At 45.3% G+C, this 21,136-nt stretch overlaps 1 protein-coding gene across 2 annotated transcripts in view; it reads right to left on the minus strand.

The window, feature by feature from the left end:
* The window catches only part of LOC112226931 (zinc finger SWIM domain-containing protein 5), a 48,739-nt gene that overhangs the window by 26,745 nt on the left and 858 nt on the right, over nt 1–21,136 (minus strand). The gene's annotated exons all lie outside the window — the stretch shown is intronic.

A 21,136-nucleotide genomic window follows, 5' to 3' on the forward strand; every position in this document is an offset into this window, starting at 1 on the left:
CTATCATTAGACAAGCTAGAACTCTTACATGTGAGTCATTCAAATATACACTCCACTACATACACCTATTACCTACCATTCGCTCCACAGCTTTCCCCCTGTACTCCAATGCTTCTCATTTAAGCTCTACTTGAAGAGAATGGACATTGATACAAGGGCTTTAAAAATGACCTGTGCCTTCATTCCAGCAGGAGCGTTTGAGTAGCTTTTGGACCAGCCGTAGCGTTCTCTCACAAAGAGAGCTTGATTAATAAGCATGGCTCCTTTTCTGGAGAGCGACAGAAAGGAAAAGGCCATCTGAAAGGCACTTAAAGACAAATTATGTAGATTTAAACACTGCTTTGGTCACCGGGGATGCTGTGGTGAATATTCATAAAGCAGCACTCCAGACTGGTTAAAGAGCCTCACCTATGAGAGGTCACCACAGAGAGACAGCCAGCAAATCAACTTCTCTGATTTGGCTTGATCCCGCCTCCTCTCCACCGATTAATGAAACGGAGAAACTTTTCCCGACATTCGGTCTCTTTAGCATGTAATAACCTTCTGTCGCCTAAAGACCCATAACTATCCTACTGCAGTGAATGGAGATGTTTTCCATGCAGAGTCACACAGACCCAGACTTAAACCCAATGGTAAAGGGCAGTGACAACGGAGATCCAATAAATGAGCTACTTTCTGATTGGATACTATATGTCATTCTATGCTAGTAATAACCTGAACTAGCTTCAGGCGGTGGCAACTTTGTTTTCTTTCAGGTGCCATTAACCACAGTGGCACAGTCATCTCAACTACATGGCTTAGTTATAACACAGGGCTGTTCTGTTCACCTCCTCCCAGTCCCTCCCTCTTCACATTAAGGTCGCTGCCATCACAAAAAGACACCAAGCCCTAACAACAACGTACGCTGTGGACTGGGCAAGCGCCAGTTGGACTCGCCTGACTTGGCACACGCCGGTGATCGTCCTTGGGGGAGTTAGCTGTTAGCTGGGGGATACAGCGAAGCAGAAAAGCCTGGTTTCAACAGGGTCCATACTCAAACTACTTTCTCTTCCTTCCTTGTGAGAAGTGGGGATGTTTTTCAAATTTCGTTTTCTTTCTTCTTTTTTTCTTCACCAAAGTGGATAAATGGAAGGAATGGGCAAAAGAAAAGCTCTAGGCTGGCTAGCTGCCCTCTCCCACCTTGTTATTAAAACGTTGTTTTTTACCTGATTACAGACCTGACTAGGACCGGGCAGGCTGTTAGACAAACACTGGCCACTCCAGTAACAACAAACACCTCTATTAGTACTACAGTACACTACCAGCACCAGGCAATTAAATGCACGTACACACAGACACACACACAGACAGGCACACACATTTAGTTGAGGGCCGGGCACCCTTCTACTATGTATCTCTCTCTCAAATCTCAGCTTAGAGCTTCTTCCTGTATCGGCAGGCAGCGACCGGCCACGCTACACTGCTCAGCCTAAACCCACACATGGAAGAGGATCATACACCACTATGCTCAGGAATGTGGATGTGAATGTGGATTGTGAAACCCCCTTTATGCTGTGGGGTATCGAAAGCCAGGAAGCTCCCCCTTGAATTGTTTCTGTCTGTTCAGACATATCGCCTGGAGAGGAGAGCCAGGGAAGGGGAGGGCTACTATGTGAAATGAGGGGGAGAAAGCCGATCCCACAACTAGATTAAACGTAGGTATTTTGCAAAAATAATTAACTCATGGAGGTGGAAGCAAAAAAATAATTTGCTCAAGGGGGAGGGAGAGAAAGTCTTGGAACTCCCACACCACATGGGTGTGGTAATGAAAGCCCATAGCCCTCCAGAATATTAAATCATGGGTATGGTTGTAGAAGTGGGCAGCTGCCTATCAATTTAGCCTGGATACAGACAGAGAGCAGGAGAGAGGCTCCGTTCCTTACTCAGCAGGAGCTGTCTGCCAAGGCACAGTGGAGTCAGGCAGGGGGTAGAGGGGATGCAGGGTGGTGGCACACCCCCTACCCAGGGCCACGTGCCAAACACAATGACCCACGGAGCTGCCAGGGCACTGTGTATGCTGGGCTGGGCGCGCGCGCGCGCGCGCGCGCGCGCGCGTGTGTGTGTGTGTGTGTGTGCGCGTGCGTGTAGGAATGTGCATGTTTGCATTCCAAAGAGACATGCTGCCTCCCTCGCCACAGCAACAGCAACAGGAGAGTTTGGACTTTGCTGAAACAGAGGGAGGAAGGGAAGGAGGGAGCGAGCGAGGAGACAGGGCGGACCGAGGAGGGAGGGGAAAGCGACATCAATAGATGAAACTGGGCACTGAGCCAAGCTCCGGCATTACAATACAAAGAAGAAAAAAACTGAAAATTTAAGGAGAGAGAAAGAGAAGGGCAGGGCAGGGCAGGAAGGAGAATGGGACAAGAGGCAGTGTGCTAGTCTGTCGTGTATCTGGGTGTGAGGCCAACTCTATTATCACTAGTCGGAGGGTAAAGGAAGGAGCGTCGTCCGGGTTTGGCCGGTGTCGGCCATCATTGTAAATAAGAATTTGTTCTTAACTGACTTGCCTAGTTAAATAAAAGGTTAAAACAATCAAATAATAACACAGCCAGGCCACGACAGGAACAGGAACAAGAGAACCACGAGGAGGAAAAGCGGTTGGTATTCTGTAAAAGAAGAAAATACTTTCTTCCTTCTAACAGTGCAGAGTGCAACATTCTAAACTTCCTCGCAACACAACATCATGCTTTTCAGTATTTTGAACCAAACTCCCTTGTGAAAGCACAGCGAAGATAATCAGCTCAGCCAATCAGCTCAGCCCATCTCTATGCTCCACCAGGCAGACAGACAGTTAGCCTCATGCTCCAGTAACAAGGTGTTGCAGTAGCTATTAATTGGCTGCTCCTCCCCCGTGCCAGGCATTAGCAGGCAGGGAGCAGGCAGCGAGCAGGCGGGGAGCAGGCAGCGAGCAGGCGGGGAGCAGTGCTAGCCAGACTGGGTTTCATTAGCCTAGCCTCTGCAGTACCTGACATCAAAACAAAGGGGTTGGCTACAGCTGCCTGCCAGGCACGGGCAGCAGCACACAGAACTAGATTAGAGGCAGGTGGGGTTAGTAGATCACGGAGTGGCTCTATCTGCTGCAATCAGGACAACTCTGGCTGACACACTGAAGACACATAGATGCACGAGCATGTGCACACACACGGACGCATTCCACAGGCCCAACTAAAACCAGTTGAACTAGTTTAAAACCACACCGTGTTGTCCCTCTTCCCCTTTCTGGACAGACAGGCGGACGGAGGGCGAGTGCTGTTCAGATCACTAGACTCCGACACGTATCGACATATAGATTTGGAGGAGGATTAGCCGGCCTACTACTGGGCCCTTCAGCAACTCAGCCCAAACAAAGAGAATCTAAGTAGGCCTTCTTAGAATGGGCCAATGTCTAAGATTAAGCATTATCCTGAGAAGTGCAAAGCACCCGCCAAAAATAGGTGACATTGCATGACTATTTGGGTTGGGCCTTGTGTTGATAACATTATCAGGCCTCACTCTGTCTACTAGGTCGGCCTATTCTTTGACCGTATGGCTAATCAGCCACAAGCAGGGGCTGACGTACTATATCCTGAAATGATATGCATTGGAGCTGGCAAACACAGAGGGCTAGTATCCAAGCCGCACTAGAAGGATTACACTTGGCCCAATGAGAAAGCTTGTCTCCTCCCACACTCCTAAAGGAAGGAGGAGATCTCGTCTCGTGGCTGGCAGCTCAAGTCCCATCTGGCCTGTACACACACCCACACACAGGAGACTCTTCCTTCTCCTATAGCACTGGCCTCATTTAGTAGCCACACACACACACACACACACACACACAGTCTGCAGGAGGGAGCTTCACTGTTACAGTGGTAGGAGGGGAGGGACTCTCTACACATACCCAAATACTAAGAAGACTAATCCTGTTATACACGTCCTAATAAGAAATGAATGAATGAAAAGCCAGCTTCTTCACAGAAGGGGAGCAGGCAGCAGTGGGGCTGGGGTTGGGCTAAGTGGGCCCAGGGGGTTGGGGTACAGTCATTGGTGGCCAGGCTACTTTAGCAACCCAGTGTGCTCTAGGTCTAAGTCTAATTTGTGCAGTTGTTCCTTTAAAGTGGCCCCGGGGCCTCTGGGAAGGTTCTAATCAGTGTGTGAAGGCAGATCCATCAGATATGCTAATCAGAGATCTTACCTGAACAAATACCCTCAAGAGCAGTCTCATCCATCTTAATTGGGAGAGGGCTTGTTAATAATGCAGGCTAGGCAGGCAGGGAGGGGAGGCTGAGGGGCGCTCTGCAGATATTAATAGAGGGATTTGATGAGAGGGGGATTTTTTTCATCCAATCATCAAGGACAGAACACAAATCAGACAGGGAAAAAAAGCCCCCCGGGGACAAATTCCTGGGTGCACTTCAGAGTGGCTGTGACCTAGCGGTGTGTTGAAAGACTTTCTAGTTCTGTAACTACCTGAAATCCACAATAGTCATATCATGAAACAACAGTAGCCTATGTCTAAAAATGGAGACTGGAGTTGAATGCTCAGTGGGATGACTAACTGGTGAAGGTGGAAAATAGCCAAGCAGCATCAAAAGGCCAGTTAGTAAATCTCCACTGTTATGTTATAAACCATTGACATGACTTGAATAGGTATCCAGTGTTCCATAACTGGAGTGAGACTGTATACTTTGACGTTGGGGCTGGCACAAAGGCTGCTTGATATACAAGAGAGGCCTCTAGGTTTGCAAACTGGGGGAACTTGAGAGGCAGGCGACCATTGTAGGAGCTCACTTGACTTCAAAGCTCAGGGAGTGTTTATGACACATGTGCGCCATTTGAGGCGGGTTTAACCCCTATGGCGCGTGAGGACCCGAGGGAGAGCAGGGAGACAGGGAGCGACAACCCCTTTTCCCCAGAAAGACATGACCAGGAGGACTACTGGGAATACGGGAGAGGCTAAGAGATTAACTCACGCATTAGCTTTGTCTTACTTCTACCTCAGGTATAGCGTCCACTGTCAGACAGTGGTACTGAATGGAAATATGAGCTGGTTGTATAGTCTTCTATGTCAAAGACATTCTTTAAAGCTTGAATCACTAACCAAGGCTAGCAGTAGCAGGACAGCCCTCTTTTTACTAGTACTGGCCTCAAAGTCAGCTAGCAACAGACAAAGACTATTCTACTGTACTTTACTAGGTCAATTCCAGTAGTAATGAGGAGAGATGAGGTTAGTAGCACAATTAGCTAGGTGTTTGGCTGGCCCAATTATGCTGGACTTGACAGAAAGGCAGGGAGGGAGGAAGGGGTGGGACTGGACAATTGAGCAGGTCTGATGGTAGTTCTTGGAGCATATGTTTCAAAGCACCACTACTGGTCTCCAGACTGCATTACCCGGGGGAGTTCCCAGCATGACTGCTGTGGATAGCATGGTACACTTTCAAAGCACCACTACTGGTCTCCAGACTGCATTACCCGGGGGATTTCCCAGCATGACTGCTGTGGATAGCATGGCACACTTTCAAAGCACCACTACTGGTCTCCAGACTGCATTACCCGGGGAGTTCCCAGCATGACTGCTGTGGATAGCATGGCACACTTTCAAAGCACCACTACTGGTCTCCAGACTGCATTACCCGGGGAGTTCCCGGCATGACTGCTGTGGATAGCATGGCACACTTTCAAAGCACCACTACTGGTCTCCAGACTGCATTACCCGGGGATTTCCCGGCATGACTGCTGTGGATAGCATGGCACACTTTCAAAGCACCACTACTGGTCTCCAGACTGCATTACCCGGGGAGTTCCCGGCATGACTGCTGTGGATAGCATGGCACACTTTCAAAGCACCACTACTGGTCTCAGACTGCATTACCCGGGGGATTTCCCAGCATGACTGCTGTGGATAGCATGGCACACTTTCAAAGCACCACTACTGGTCTCCAGACTGCATTACCCAGGGGAGCATGACTGCTGTGGATAGCATGGTACACTTTCAAAGCACCACTACTGGTCTCCAGACTGCATTACCCGGGGATTTCCCAGCATGACTGCTGTGGATAGCATGGCACACTTTCAAAGCACCACTACTGGTCTCCAGACTGCATTACCCGGGGAGTTCCCAGCATGACTGCTGTGGATAGCATGGCACACTTTCAAAGCACCACTACTGGTCTCCAGACTGCATTACCCGGGGATTTCCCAGCATGACTGCTGTGGATAGCATGGCACACTTTCAAAGGGTCTCCAGACTGCATTACCCGGGGATTTCCCAGCATGACTGCTGTGGAGTTGGCACACTTTCAAAGCACCACTACTGGTCTCCAGACTGCATTACCCGGGGAGTTCCCAGCATGACTGCTGTGGATAGCATGGTACACTTTCAAAGCACCACTACTGGTCTCCAGACTGCATTACCCGGGGAGTTCCCAGCATGACTGCTGTGGATAGCATGGCACACTTTCAAAGCACCACTACTGGTCTCCAGACTGCATTACCCGGGGATTTCCCAGCATGACTGCTGTGGATAGCATGGCACACTTTCAAAGCACCACTACTGGTCTCCAGACTGCATTACCCGGGGAGTTCCCAGCATGACTGCTGTGGATAGCATGGCACACTTTCAAAGCACCACTACTGGTCTCCAGACTGCATTACCCGGGGGAGTTCCCAGCATGACTGCTGTGGATAGCATGGTACACTTTCAAAGCACCACTACTGGTCTCCAGACTGCATTACCCGGGGGATTTCCCAGCATGACTGCTGTGGATAGCATGGCACACTTTCAAAGCACCACTACTGGTCTCCAGACTGCATTACCCAGGGGATTTCCCAGCATGACTGCTGTGGATAGCATGGCACACTTTCAAAGCACCACTACTGGTCTCCAGACTGCATTACCCGGGGGAGTTCCCAGCATGACTGCTGTGGATAGCATGGCACACTTTCAAAGCACCACTACTGGTCTCCAGACTGCATTACCCGGGGGAGTTCCCAGCATGACTGCTGTGGATAGCATGGCACACTTTCAAAGCACCACTACTGGTCTCCAGACTGCATTACCCGGGGGAGTTCCCAGCATGACTGCTGTGGATAGCATGGCACACTTTCAAAGCACCACTACTGGTCTCCAGACTGCATTACCCGGGGGAGTTCCCAGCATGACTGCTGTGGATAGCATGGTACACTTTCAAAGCACCACTACTGGTCTCCAGACTGCATTACCCGGGGGATTTCCCAGCATGACTGCTGTGGATAGCATGGCACACTTTCAAAGCGGAGGAAGACTGTTCTGACACACAAAAGGACACCACACTAAAATAGGACGGGTTTATCCATAATTAGACAAACATATGTGTTGTTGTTTTGCTTGTTGAGCGTGTTAATGAGGAGATAAACAACTTAGAATTGAGCATAATAATAGCCTTGTTTCCTCAAGTGCATGGGTACGTGTGACAAATAGGACAAAAGTAGACGGAAAACAGGTGAAATCACAAGGAAACCACATAGGAAGTCATGCTTAATGGCTTCCGTTAATATGGTCAAAATAATGTTTAAAATGCTTTTCACAGATGACAATTATCGGAAACCTATCATTCTGAAAGCAGGAAAGAAGTGAAAATACCCCCTCGTCAACTCTAACTGACACCATTATGCCCAAGGTGAGGTCCAGCATCACCATCAGGGTGCAAAGGCTCCTGCTACCTCTAATGGCAGAGACCAGCCGTGATGGACAGAATAAAGGAGGTGACTAGGGAAGGAAGATGAGAGGACAAAAGGGCCAGGGAGAGGGCTGTGGTGTGGAGCGGCTCTAAAGAGACAGAGAGAGAGAGAGAGAGTCAGGCAGGGGACTTCCTTCTCCTCTCCGTGTTGGGCAGGGTCAGTAATGACAGCCTGAGACTCCAATCAAACTGAATTATCCAGGAAAGGCCTCTTCAATCACTCACTGATTTACTTGACGTTTTTCCTTTTTTCTCTCTCACTCTCTCCTTTTCACAGCCCCCAGAATCAAGAGATGATGAAAGGTAGCGGTCATGAATATTTCCGTCAATGTTTTTTTTCTCTCTCTTTCAGTGCGAAACCTCGTCTCCTCAGCCCCATGTAGCCATGGTCGGTCCGGGAGGGACACCTGTTTTCAGCCAGGTTCAGTTGTGTGTGTGTGATGAGCAAGGGCACAGCCATAGCCTTTCATCAGCCAGCCTTTGTGTGGCTCTAGGATAATGCGGCATTTACTGTTGATGAAAACAAATGGTGTACGGGCCTGCCAGATTGGATCACTTGAGTATACTGAATGTACTGCCATAGAAATCTATCATTCTAAACCTCAATGTACTACCATAGAAATCTATCATTCTAAACCTCAATGTACTGCCATAGAAATCTATCATTCTAATCCTCAATGTACTGCCATAGAAATCTATCCGTCTGCTACATTCTCTGTATAGATCCAGTTTCCATGAGGACTAAAATCACATTTGAGTCAAAGTAATGGTTTATCATTTGACATAAAGGTAAGAGATTGGTAAGAGTTAAGAGATTGCGGAACAATTGTAAAAACACACACACACACACCCTTCACGTTGAAAGTTCTTATCTGGCCTTCACAGCATCAGAGGGAGTCGTAAAAAGGGAAATGATTGGTTCAGACATGGTGTCTGAATTGACATTAATGCAGTCTCTTTATCACTGCAATACTATTGTCATCCAGCCAGCATGAAATATGTTCCAGAGCTCACAGCCTGGTCCCTTCATCAAGCCGTGTGTCTACCTGTCAGAAACCTTACAGATTACGACCCACCACTACCCCTATGGCTCAAGAGGATATGAAAGACTGTATTAGGAGAGAGGGAACTTCAGAAATAAAGTGCCCTTGAGGGAATCTGATCGCATAATGTTTAATTGCTTCTTTCACCCGTTGTGCTGTAATCCTATTGTTGCAGCAGGCAGTTCCATCCCCAAGATGTCGTACAACACTTTCAACACTGATTTACACTTTTCAGACACACACACTGGCTGCTTCTGTCTGCTGCCGCAGCACAAAAAGTGCTTAGCGTGCCACGCCCCTCTTTTCTGAGGCAAAATGAAACTAGGTGAAAATGTGAATTTTAAATCAATAGTGGTGGTGGGGGGATACAGAAGGATTGTGACTGTGGGGGGGGAAGTCCAATATATGATGCCAGAGAGAAGATATCGCTTCCTTTCTACCCTCAACCCCACCACAGCAACAGTGTCAACCGAACAAGTTGGACTACTGTATTTAGCTAGCCACTTACACGCCCTGAAAAAACTAAAACAAACATGCCATTCAGTGCTCACGTGGCACCATTGATTCAAATGACCTGCCTGGCCTAATTGTTGAAATGTTTCTACAGCTGTGAGTAACTACTAATGGTAGATATTAACCACAAAAATCCATATTTGAAATTTCAATAAGTGCCTGTTGAGGAGTGCTGATGAATGATTGACCAGTCAGCCGCGCCGGCCTGGCTACCTCTGCATTACTTACTGCATAAACCTTACCTGTGGGTTACCAGTCAGTCAATAACTGGGCTTTAATGTATATGCAGAATATAATGTAAAGTATAAACTGGATGGTTTGAACCCCGAATGCTGATTGGCTGACCGCCGTGGTATATCAGACGGGTATGACAAAACTTTTATTTCTACTGCTCTAGTTACGCTGGTAACCAGTTTATAATAGCAATAAGGCACCTCAGGGGTTTGTGGTATATGGCCAATATGCCACAGCTAAGGGCTGTATCCAGGCACTCCACAATGCGTCATGCCTAAGAACAGCCCTTAGCCGTGGTATATTGGCTATATACACCACACCTCCTCGGGCCTTATTGCTTAAATGTAGTAACCATGCTTATAAACAGCCTTACTACTGCTTTATAATAATTATGTGCTCAGTAAGAGGAGTTTAGGGATTGAGGTGGTGGTAGTGGGTGTGGGCATTACAGACCTGAGGCTGGGGTGGGTTCCCCCCTTTTAGGAGCTTTATTTCTGAAGGGAGTCATGCTCTGGAGATAGTGGGGCCTCTGCCCAGCCCACTGAGGTACAGCAGCCAAGGTCAGGCAGCCATTCCTACTAACAGCTCCACAGTGGCCCAGTATGGGGAAGGCTGGAGCTCTAGGGGCGCTGGGGTGGAGGCCAACTGATCCTGTTACACCATGACAACTATCAGAATCCCCTCCATTGATCCACACACACACACACACACACACACACACACACACACACACACACACACTCACCCGGGTGGAGGAGAGGGAGTATGTTCTCAAGTACCGGTTCGGTATAAATGACAGGGGAATACCAGTACCATTTATAAATGTCCAGAGGAGTCACTATAATGTACTTCCTGAGCTGAGCTTATACAGCCAACTTTGTGGTTTGGTTTCATAACGGGGGGGGCGGGGGGACTGTACTTCATCTGAAATGGTTGGACTGAGCCGAGCCAATGGCTCCGTCTGAAACAGCACACTATTCCCTATATAAAGCACTACTTTTGACCAGGACATATAGGCCCTGGTCAAAGGTAGTGTACAACATAGGGAATCAGGTGCTATTTCTGACACATCCAGTAAGTTCCACCACTGTCTCCTTCCACTGCCGGGCATCAGTCAGAGGCCATGTTGGATTACATTTCCAGACTGCGCCGCAGCACCTTTGTTTTGGAGCCGAGTGACCGGGCGAAGCCGGGGAGTTGGAGGGGAAGAGGTGCAACTTGGGGTTAGGGGCTGGTAAAAGAGAGCGAGGGGGCTAGGGGTCCAGACAAAGCCCTGCAGATGTTTCCCACATGAATCATGTTGCGGGGTGGGGAAAGAGGGGCGAGCGGAGAGGGGAGCTGGCTGTCCTGTCCACTCTCTCCCTCTGCATGTTGGCGTGTCTGTCTGCTGCTGCACTTTGCATGGTGTGGTACTTCCTCCCTCCTGTGCAGAGTCTCAGGGTGAGCTGGGGGAGCCTAATGAGGCGTCTCTGTTGCCAGCTTCCTTCGCCGGGGCACTTTAGCTGTTTTTGTCATCACTTGTGGGGGAGGTGACAGGTTGCTTATTTACTCTGCCTTTCATATTTGCCTTTTAGTTATTTTTTCCTTCCCTCTCTCCCCACTCCTCCTCTGCCCTCCACCCCTTTTTCTGCAGTCATCTGTTCATTCAGATGCCTGCCTGCGAGAACCAAGTGCCTAATGGGTCAAATCAGCAGAGCCACTGCAGGGAAACGCAGGCCTGTCATTAGCCCATATTGAAAAAGAGAGCCGGTAGGCAGAAGAGAGAGTGAGAGAGGCAAGTGTTTAGCTTGAGGAGGCTATTAATATTTAATAGGGAGTGCCATTTTTCTAAGCAAAAACAGGAACTGGCTTTAACTACTCTGAATCACCTAGACGTAGATATTCACTCCCCCGTCTCTGGCGTCGACCTAAAAACTGACAACAGAGCGATGCTAGCGTAGAGTTGCTAGCAGTCTCTAAAGCTCTACGATAATAGGCTGTTTTCATCTGTAAAAAACACCTCACTCACATGAACACCTATGAATTCAGAGAGGACACGGTCGGCTTGGACAAATTACCATTAAACTCAAGACCACAGAGGTGGAATCCACACAATTCACATTGCCATTTTATTCTCTTTTCTCTCACTTAACTATCAGCAATTGTAATGCTGAAGCACTTAAGAGACATTTCCTATGACAACTGGAAAAGGCTTTACAGAACATCATGCTGATGCGCTCCACAATGAATTGCTATGGGCTGCAGTTTCTGTCTTGTTTATAGTAATAGCACTGCATTGTCAAGAACCTCAGTGCACCACATGTGACCATTGCAATAGTAACTGCCTGTTTTGTAAGACAAAATGTTAAAGGGAAACTGTCTGTTTCTAATCAAAATCGGTTCAAATTACTACAAATAGCATTACTCATTGCCTTTCAGGTCTGGGGGGAAATTGTTTCATTTCTACTGAAAGGTTGAAGAGTTAGAACTGTAACAGCCCTAGGTCTGTGACATTGACATTTGTGTAAATCCGTATGAGTTCAATCACTTTTTGCCAGAATCACTTTAGATTTAAACAAAACTTTCCATACACGTTTGCTCATGGAAAGAGTGCTCAGAAAGAGACTTCCTGGACCTGAATGCCAAAACATTCAGGAGATGGCTCAAAGCTGACATTTTGCATATCATACCATAAGGCATCCGTGTCTTCATCACTGGAAAAGATAAAACGGTTGAGTATGATATCATTTAAAAGCTTAAAAACTGTTAGAATGTCAAGATTGAAAAATGTATATACAAATTGCCCCCTTTTTTTTTTACGTTTAACCAAAATGATCTAAAAAATTGTATTTATTTTTTCCGTGTGTTAACGAACATGTGCTGGAATTAGAAAGCATAGTTGTGAATGAGAGAACCGACGGGCTGCGATCATCAACGCCATCAAATATAATTTTTTTATATCATGGCTACGTGAAGCAAATAGAGTGCTTGTGCATTGTTACATCTGCAATTGTGAAATGTATAGTTAAAAAGTGTCTATTTAGTGTAGTTTAGTGCCAATAATACATATTTGAAAACAATAATGATATGCCTACCGGTGTTGATTTCGATCACAGGCATATAGCCTAGGCAGGCTATGACTGGGAAACTCGATGAAGTCCAATTTCAAGAGAGAATACTGTTATGTAGAAAGAACGAGAATAGTTACATTCTTTATAAACTGCTCGGGCGTATTAGGTGGCTCCTATAGGACATGTCTTTTTTTTCACCTTTATTTAACCAGGTAGGCCAGTTGAGAACAAGTTCTCATTTACAACTGCGGCCTGGCCAAGATAAAGCAAAGCAGTGCGACACAAACAACACAGAGTTACACATGGGATAAACAAACGTACAGTCAATAACACAATAGAAAAATCCATATACAGTGTGTGCAAATGTAGTAAGATTAGGGAGGTAGGGCAATAAATAGGCCATAGTGGTGAAATAATTGCAATTTAGAATTAACACTGGAGTGGTAGATGTGCAGAAGATGAATGTGTAAGTAGAGATACTGGGGTGCAAAGGAGCAAAAAAATAAATAACAATATGGGGATGAGGTAGTTGGGTGGGCTATTTACAGATGGGCTGTCTACTGGTGCAATGATCGGTAAGCTGCTCTGACAGCTGATGTTTAAAGTTAGTGAGGGAGATATAAGACTCCAGCTTCAGTGATTTTTGAGATTCGTTCCAGTCACTGGCAGCAGAGAACTGGAAGGAAAGGCGGCCAAAGGAGGAGTTGGCTTTAGGGGTGACCAGTGAAATATACCTGCTGGAGCGCGTGTTACGGGCGAGTCAAAAGGAACACACAACAATAATTCGCAAGGGCTACATAGCGAACATAACAAATACAACTATTTATCACTGGTGGAAAAAGTATCCAATTGTCATACTTGAGTAAAAGTATAGACACTTTTACTTCTATTTATGTAAGTAAAAGTCTAAAAGTCTTTGGTTTTAAATATACTTAAGTACCAAAAATAAATTTATAAATATACTTCAAAAGTAGCAGTATAAAATCTCAGCTTTTCTTATTTTGGTTATCTTTTTATTTACCAGTGATGAAGATATGGATTTCTCATGGTATGGTGGGGTATACAAAATTGGTCAACATTGAGCACCTTTATCACATTAATGTTTTGGCATTCAGGCCCGAAAAGCCCCTTTCTGAGCACTTCTACAATGTCAATAGGTATGGAAGGTTTCGTTCAAATCAAAAGGGGTACTGTCAAAAAGTGATTGAATTCAAATGGATTTACCCATTTGCTCTTCCTCACAGAACAAACAATGGTGACTGAACACAGCTCTAATGGACAGAGTTAAAAGGTCAAATCTAATTGGCTGAGAAAATCCTTGATGCTCATCTTGCAATCTGTACCTCATCCCAGGCATGAGCCCCAAATGGCACCCTATACCCTACATGGTGCAGTACTTTCGACCAGGGGCCATAATCAAAAGTAGTGCACTATATAGAGTATAGGGCACCATTTGGGGTGCATACCTCAGTCTCTAGAGCAATCAAACTACAGAGACAGGGCCATAGTTTATCATTTATATGGACAGCCATTAGTAGAGATATCCTTGAACCATACCTTCAGCTTCCAGTAAAGACAACTAATTCAATCAATGAGGGGAATTTCAATAAGAAGCAATGAGGGGAATACTGACATTAAACTCAGACAGAATCTAATAAAAAAAAGCCCAGACAGACAAATGGGCATCAAGTGGCTTTGGAAAACAAAATGTGTGCAAATGTGACCACTACTTTGTGGCCATACCATGCATGGAATCTGTTCGTTTTGATCAATATTCAGTAGAAACAGATGTAGCACATTCATTCCGTGAAACACTGGAAATGGATCGAGTCAATAAAATTAAGCAAGGATCTTAAAGTGCACCAAAAGCTAAAACACCTTAGCAACAATCTCTGTCTCCCCATCAGAAATGTGCTAAGTGGCGGCAGGTAGCCTAGTGGTTAGAGCGTTGGGCCAGTAACCGAAAGGTTCCTGGGTCAAATCCCTGAGCTGACAAGGTAAAAATATGTCATTCTGCCCCATGAACAAGGCAGTTAACCCATTGTTCACCTGTAGGCTGTCATTGTAAATAAGAATTTGTTCTTAACTGGGAGCACAAGCTTCTTAACTGACTTAAATAAAGTTTTTTTAAAGTGTTTCACACATAGCTGACTGCACAGAGGCCTGTGTCGCTCCTTTTTCTTTGTGTCTTCTACCCTTTGGCAGGAGAGTTGACCCTTTCTTCAATACATTATCCTTCCCTGCAGTCCAGAGGGAGAACATTAAGTTTCCATGTGAACTGACCACAAAACCCCCAAAACAAAAACTCAGCTGGATAAAAGGCTTGTATGGGAGAGGCTGGTTGCTCTGTGGCTGCATTTCCTCCTCTCCCAGTTTTATGCTACATTCCCAGCTCAGATGCCACACTCTACGGCAAAATGTGAAGACTGGGACAGAAAGGAAGGCATTGGGATTTTTTTTGCTTGGCTACGCACAATCTTATAGCAGCCCAGGATATGAGTTGATAATCTCTCCCTACTCTCTATTCAATGGAACTGTGTATCCCAACTGCTTTTTCCATTCCTTGGCTTTTTGTTACCCCTGGTGTTCTTTTGCATTTGTTAGGCAATTACACCCAAATGAGGCCACAATAGACCTGTCTGAGCGCTTACTCTTTCAAGTCTAGCAGCTTTCCCTGTATGCTCATCTTACAATGACAGCGATACACCACATCCAAACGTGAATACAAAACAAAAATCCATAATCAAACGTTATTACACATTTGTCTCTCGTCCAGGAACGGGCAGGAAACCTTTTGGCTCCATGTAGATATAATAAAACGTGGCCGGCGGTTGAGGTTGAATGTAGCTCAGTAATAATCTCTAAACTGGTCACAATGAGTCACATTGCAGCAGCAGTCACCTTGTGATAACTGTACAATACATACCTGCTGGTGTGAGAACAAACAGCTCACCATAGAGGCATGACGACTTCAATAGGAACTTTTACAGTTATTTTCTCGAGCCTGCGTTTTGTATTTGATCAGGGAACAGTGCATGTGTGCGCTACGGCAAGCTGTTAGCTCCAATAAAACACATAAAGGCGGCATGTTTAGTGACTGACACACGACACATCAGCAGGTATGTGCATGGGGCCCGGCCATGGCAGCCAGAGAGGAGTGGAGAAGAGGTGATATCTAAACCTTACCCCTGGCTAGGAGGTAGAGCCAGCCTAGCAATGTGGTGGAAGCTACAAATCAGTGACAGACAGTGGAATGAATAACCCCATTGCTCCCTGTAGCTCCATGTTCTACCACGCTTACACAAGTCAGGCCCGTAAAGCCTATACTATAACAGCTTCTACCCCCAAGCCATTAGACTGCTAAACAATTAATAAAATGGCTACCTAGACTATTTGCATTGACCCCTTTTTTACGCTGCTGCTACTCACTGTTTATTATCTATGCGTAGTCACTTTATCCCTACCTACATACACATTACCTCGACTAACCTATACCCCCTGTACATAGCCTCATTGTTGGTATTTTAGTGTGTTTTAGCAAATATTTCTGTACTTACTTTTTTTTAAATGCAGCATTGTTGGTTAAGGGCTTGTAAGTAAGCATTTCCGGTAAGGTCTACCTGTTGTATTCAGCGCACGTGACAAATAAAATGTGATTTGATTTGAAGACACGTGGGATCTGTGCTGAGCAGTGTGTATTACTGATAAAGTCAATCAGAGGGTATCGCCAGGCAGGCAGTGGGCATCAACAGCAAAGGCAAGGTCGCTTATTATTGATTTTTAGTATGTGAGAATGTACAGAGCCCAAGGTAAATCGTTGCTATGAAACCACTACAGATAACACATGTTAGATGAGAGGGGTGGCATGTGGATGGTGCTGTAGCTGGTTATCATTCAGTTCCACTGTAACACATGGAAACAAGAAGCAGTGCTGGGGGCCCTGGGGGAGAATATATGTGGCATGTAAGAGGATAGCTATAGTCAACATGGTCCCTCTTCTACATGGTCTGTACTCCGTGTCAGACACTACAGCTCACATAACACATTCCTACAACTTCATAACAACATTGTGTAGGCCTTAGCTACTAAAGAGTCTGTGTGTGTGTTCACCTTTCTCTATCAAAATGAACAGTTTGTGCTCTCCCCTGATTAAAGCATTTACATACTTAAGCCCCTCCCCCCCCTCCCCAGACCAAATTAATTTCCTCCTTTGACAGAGACAGAAAAGGCTTTTAATGACTGTGTCCTTCAAACCTGAGACGGCTAATAACTGTAAAGAGCAGATTTGTTTTACTGATTTTCTTTGAAACTTGCATGCATGGAATTAATTGTCTTGATTAAATATTGTCTGTCTGGGCGTTGAGAGACGGCTCAGAATTAGTGGTCCCTTGTTAAACTTGTATAGGTTCTGAGTAAGATTTGGCCCAGAATACAAAGATGACAGTTTTCACGCTGGGAAGACAAAGGGCTTCAGATATATGGGGCTAACTATGAGTAGTGACATCACTGAGGAGCAACAAATTAATATCTGCCTCAAAACCGACAAGAACTAGAAACATTAGGGCACTATAGAATAGGTGTCTAAAACAAATAATGGATACTATATAGCTAAGTAATACGTCCAATATGACAGGCACCGATAAAGAAACTTGGCTGTAAGATAAGCATGTCCATCAAACAACGCAGGCACTATGGGCTCATCATTAGTAAAATGGGTAGAGTTTCCATTTTGTAGAAGGGAAGTAGAAGTGCCAAAATGTAACAGAACGGGAAAGAGAAAAAAAGACAGACTGCTGTCTCCCCACAGCATTTAACATGGAATCGACTTGTTCAAAACAAATTATTTTGCAATGTCTCATTTCTAAAGAAGTCACAAACCACCCAAAAAGGCACGATCAAATTTGGCCTGCACCCTGCCACACAAAAACCCAAGAGGGGGAGTGAGTCCTGTTTGAGTCATGGCCGAGGTGCATCATCAATGACTAGGAATGGACCTGGCTACGTTCAGTCACTTCCTTTTACTTAAACCCTCTCTACAGACCAGAAGCCACACACGGATTCGCAGGAATCTCAAGAGCTAAATTGTTGAAGCATAATCCTGCAGAAACTTTGCTTCGCCTCATTCCCTCCCCCTTTTTGTGATATCCATTTGTGATCTTGTCTCATCACTGCAACTCCCCAACGAGCTCGGGAGGTGAAGGTCGAGTCATGCGTCCTCCAAAACATGACCCTTCGGTGCTTCTTAACACCTGCCCGCTTAACCCAGAAGCCAGCTGCGCCAACGTGTCGGCGGAAACACTGTTCAACTGACGACTGAAGTCAGCCTGCAGGCGCCTGTCCCACCACAAGGAGTCACTAGAGCACGATGAGCCAAGTAAAGCCCCCCACGACAAACCCTCCCCCAACCTGGACGACGCTGGGCCAATTGTGCGCCGCCCTAAGGGACTCCCGGTCACGGCCAGTTGTGTCACAGCCTAGGATCAAACCCAGGTCCGTAGTGATGCCTCAAGCACTGCGATGCAGTGCCTTAGACCTATGCGCCACCCAGGATGCCCAGCGTCTCTAGTTTTTATTTTGTACTGTCTCCATGCACACCCAAAGGACTCTACACACTCACGCACACTGACAGTCCAACACACACATAACATGCACACACATTTATACTGATTCTACACACATGCACTCACATACAATCTTAATTTACGCTGCTTCTCTGTTTTTCCATGCATCCCGATGCCTAGCCACCTCACCCATACAGTATCTACCACTCGGTATCCCTGCACACTGCACATTGTAAATATGGTATTGAAACTGAACCTGTATATAGCTTTACTTTCTTGTGTACTTATTTGTATTTCCTGTGTGTTTATTGTTCTACCTTGTGTTATTTTTAGTACTACACTGATATTGATTACTGTATTGCGGGGTTTAGAGTTTGCAACAAAGGCATTTCACGGTACTTGTGCGCGTGACATTAAAACTTGAAGCCAGTGAAGCTTCAAAGGGGACCTATTAGGGCTTTATGCAACAACATGGTGAGGTAGAGAGAGGACCGTGCTTATAGCATTCACCACCCCACCACACACCCTCCCTCCTCCCCCTTCTGTGAACAAGTGCTTTTTCTACAGCTGGGTAACAAAGCATGACCCAATAATCCTGAAGCCTGACTCAAAGCTGGAACCTCCTCTCTGAGGACTTTATCAGACTGCCTGGCGTGGGGGGGCGATGAGGAGGCTGCTTAGGCATGTGCGGGGGATGGGGGGGGGATTACACACACAACTATCTGTGATTATTCTAATTATGACTAAAGCCCTGACTGAGTAGATTATGAGCACAGGCCAATATATGCAATATGATGAGTTTACATGCAATAAGGGACTTTACCGTGAACCATACAAAGGCATGTATCTGGGCCAAACTGTTATTCTTGTCATCAGCTAAACACACCTATAACTCATTTCTCAAATACAAACACTGATCATTTATTTTGTGAGCCTTTGCATGCAAACTATCCTGACTGCAGAGGAGTTTGCGCCCATTAACACAAATAAAAACATGAAATGCACTGAGGACTTTGGGGCTTACTGTTGCAGCATGTGAATAACAACTCTGGGGAGAAAGAGTGGTGGGCCAGCCAGACATGAGGCATCGCAGAGAGCTTGCAACAGGTCTGCTCCTGTCCTTGACAGTTGGCTAAACGTCTCAAGGCAGGTAACAAGGTTTTGGATTACTATGAGTTGCGTGTTCTGTCTGAGCCATCAAACAAGCAAGGAAGAAGTCAGAAGAAATCCCAGTCGTCAAAGCTAGACTAACTGAGGATACTAAAAGGCAAAACAAAAATGGTCTGTGTTCCACGGAAGACATGTTTCTCCAAAGCTTCATATAAGCAGTTAGTATATAAACAGCCAACATGCCCCGCAAGTCGAGGCCTGGAGAACCAGGAACATTATGAAAAATCTAAGTAAGTTTAGGTTTATACAGGGAACTGGTTAGGTCTGGCAGTCACATAGAGCAAGTAGAAAACTATCCTAAATATTTTGTAGACATAAGCAACCCTCATCTGTAGCTAGTTATTACCATAGAAATGCATGCACTTCGTAGAAAGATTCGGTGCTGTAAACACTGTTAAAGTTAAGGTACCCCAAATATTTTGGGCATAAGTTAGAAACAAATAGATAATGTTAGAGAGACAAAAATCACACAAAAACCAAGTGAGAAAATAATCTGTCATAGAAATCACATTTACCTGCATTCCATTTGGTTAATAAAAAGGTAAACACAGGCCTGTATTGACCTTGAGGGGAAAATAATGATTTACTGCTATCTCTGTTAAGTGTCTCACATTATAGCTTATTTTAAAATGCCAAATCAGACTCCACCGAGCTGATATTGGTTGCGTTTTCACACTCTGCCACACATTTCCTTAGAGAAATCCCTTGAGTTCACAAATTGTCAGTCTCTTGTTGGACACACATTGTCTGCATCATTTAAGTGATTATTTATTTCTATAGGCTATCATATTTCTTTATACCTGGATGAACATTAGGCTTTATTAGAATGGAATATTAATATGTTGTGTTTTTATTATTGTCAAGTAATACTGTACATAAACAATATGAAATCAAAGCATTTCCACATAGATGATCTGCTATAAACTATTGGCCAATAAAAACGTGGTTTGTTCTTTTTCCAGTCCTCAGGATGTGTAAACCCACATGTTTATTGGGCTTAGTCCCTAAAACACATTTCAATCAAATCCTCCATTGGTTTAGATTATAATGATCAATTCTTCATAATTTACATGTTATAGTGGCAGACACATGAATTAAACAATATTTCGTTGGAGAGAGGAGCCTCTGGAGTGTACCTTTGTCTAAAATAACCAGTGGTTGCCATTCTGCAGTGATCGCCTTGGAAATGCGAGACGGATATCGATCATCTCAACTGGAAAGCTATTGTGTAGTAGTGGGACTACAAATTTCCCGCTTCCCAGCACAAATATTATTTTGTGAAATTACAAATGGTACAATTTTAATGACTACTTCCAAACTTGGGTCCAATGCGTGGTTTTCACTGCGTAAATATTTTCCGTAGACCTACTATTGGCTATGAGTCCTTTGTCCTGTCCAACGAGCATATAAACAAAAGATATAGGATTTGAATCGAGTCGGCTTACGTTGGTTTAATTATAATAAGATATCCCATACGCGTATTTGTCTTTCACATAAACTACCCTCTATCACAAATAAAGACATATAATCGAGTTGTAACATATGGAGTGTGAAACTGCCGCTAACAGAGATACGTTATGACCCCCCCCACCAGCGCAAGGAAAGGGTAGGTAGCCTTCCATAGCCCTTGACGAGGGAGGGGAAAAAAGTGCTGAAATGTTGCCAGCACATAGCTGGGTCGGCTCAATCGACTCAACAACGTAATGTGAAGCGAGTCAATGCTATATCGAGGCTATGGATATGTTACTTCGTTTTAAATCGTGTGCGTAAAACCACAAAAATAGTTACAAATTAACGAACGGCTATAATATCTATCAACTGACAGCCCTCTA

This window comes from Oncorhynchus tshawytscha, linkage group LG28 (genome assembly GCF_018296145.1).
Source record: "Oncorhynchus tshawytscha isolate Ot180627B linkage group LG28, Otsh_v2.0, whole genome shotgun sequence".
Classification (NCBI taxonomy): Eukaryota; Metazoa; Chordata; class Actinopteri; order Salmoniformes; family Salmonidae; genus Oncorhynchus; species Oncorhynchus tshawytscha.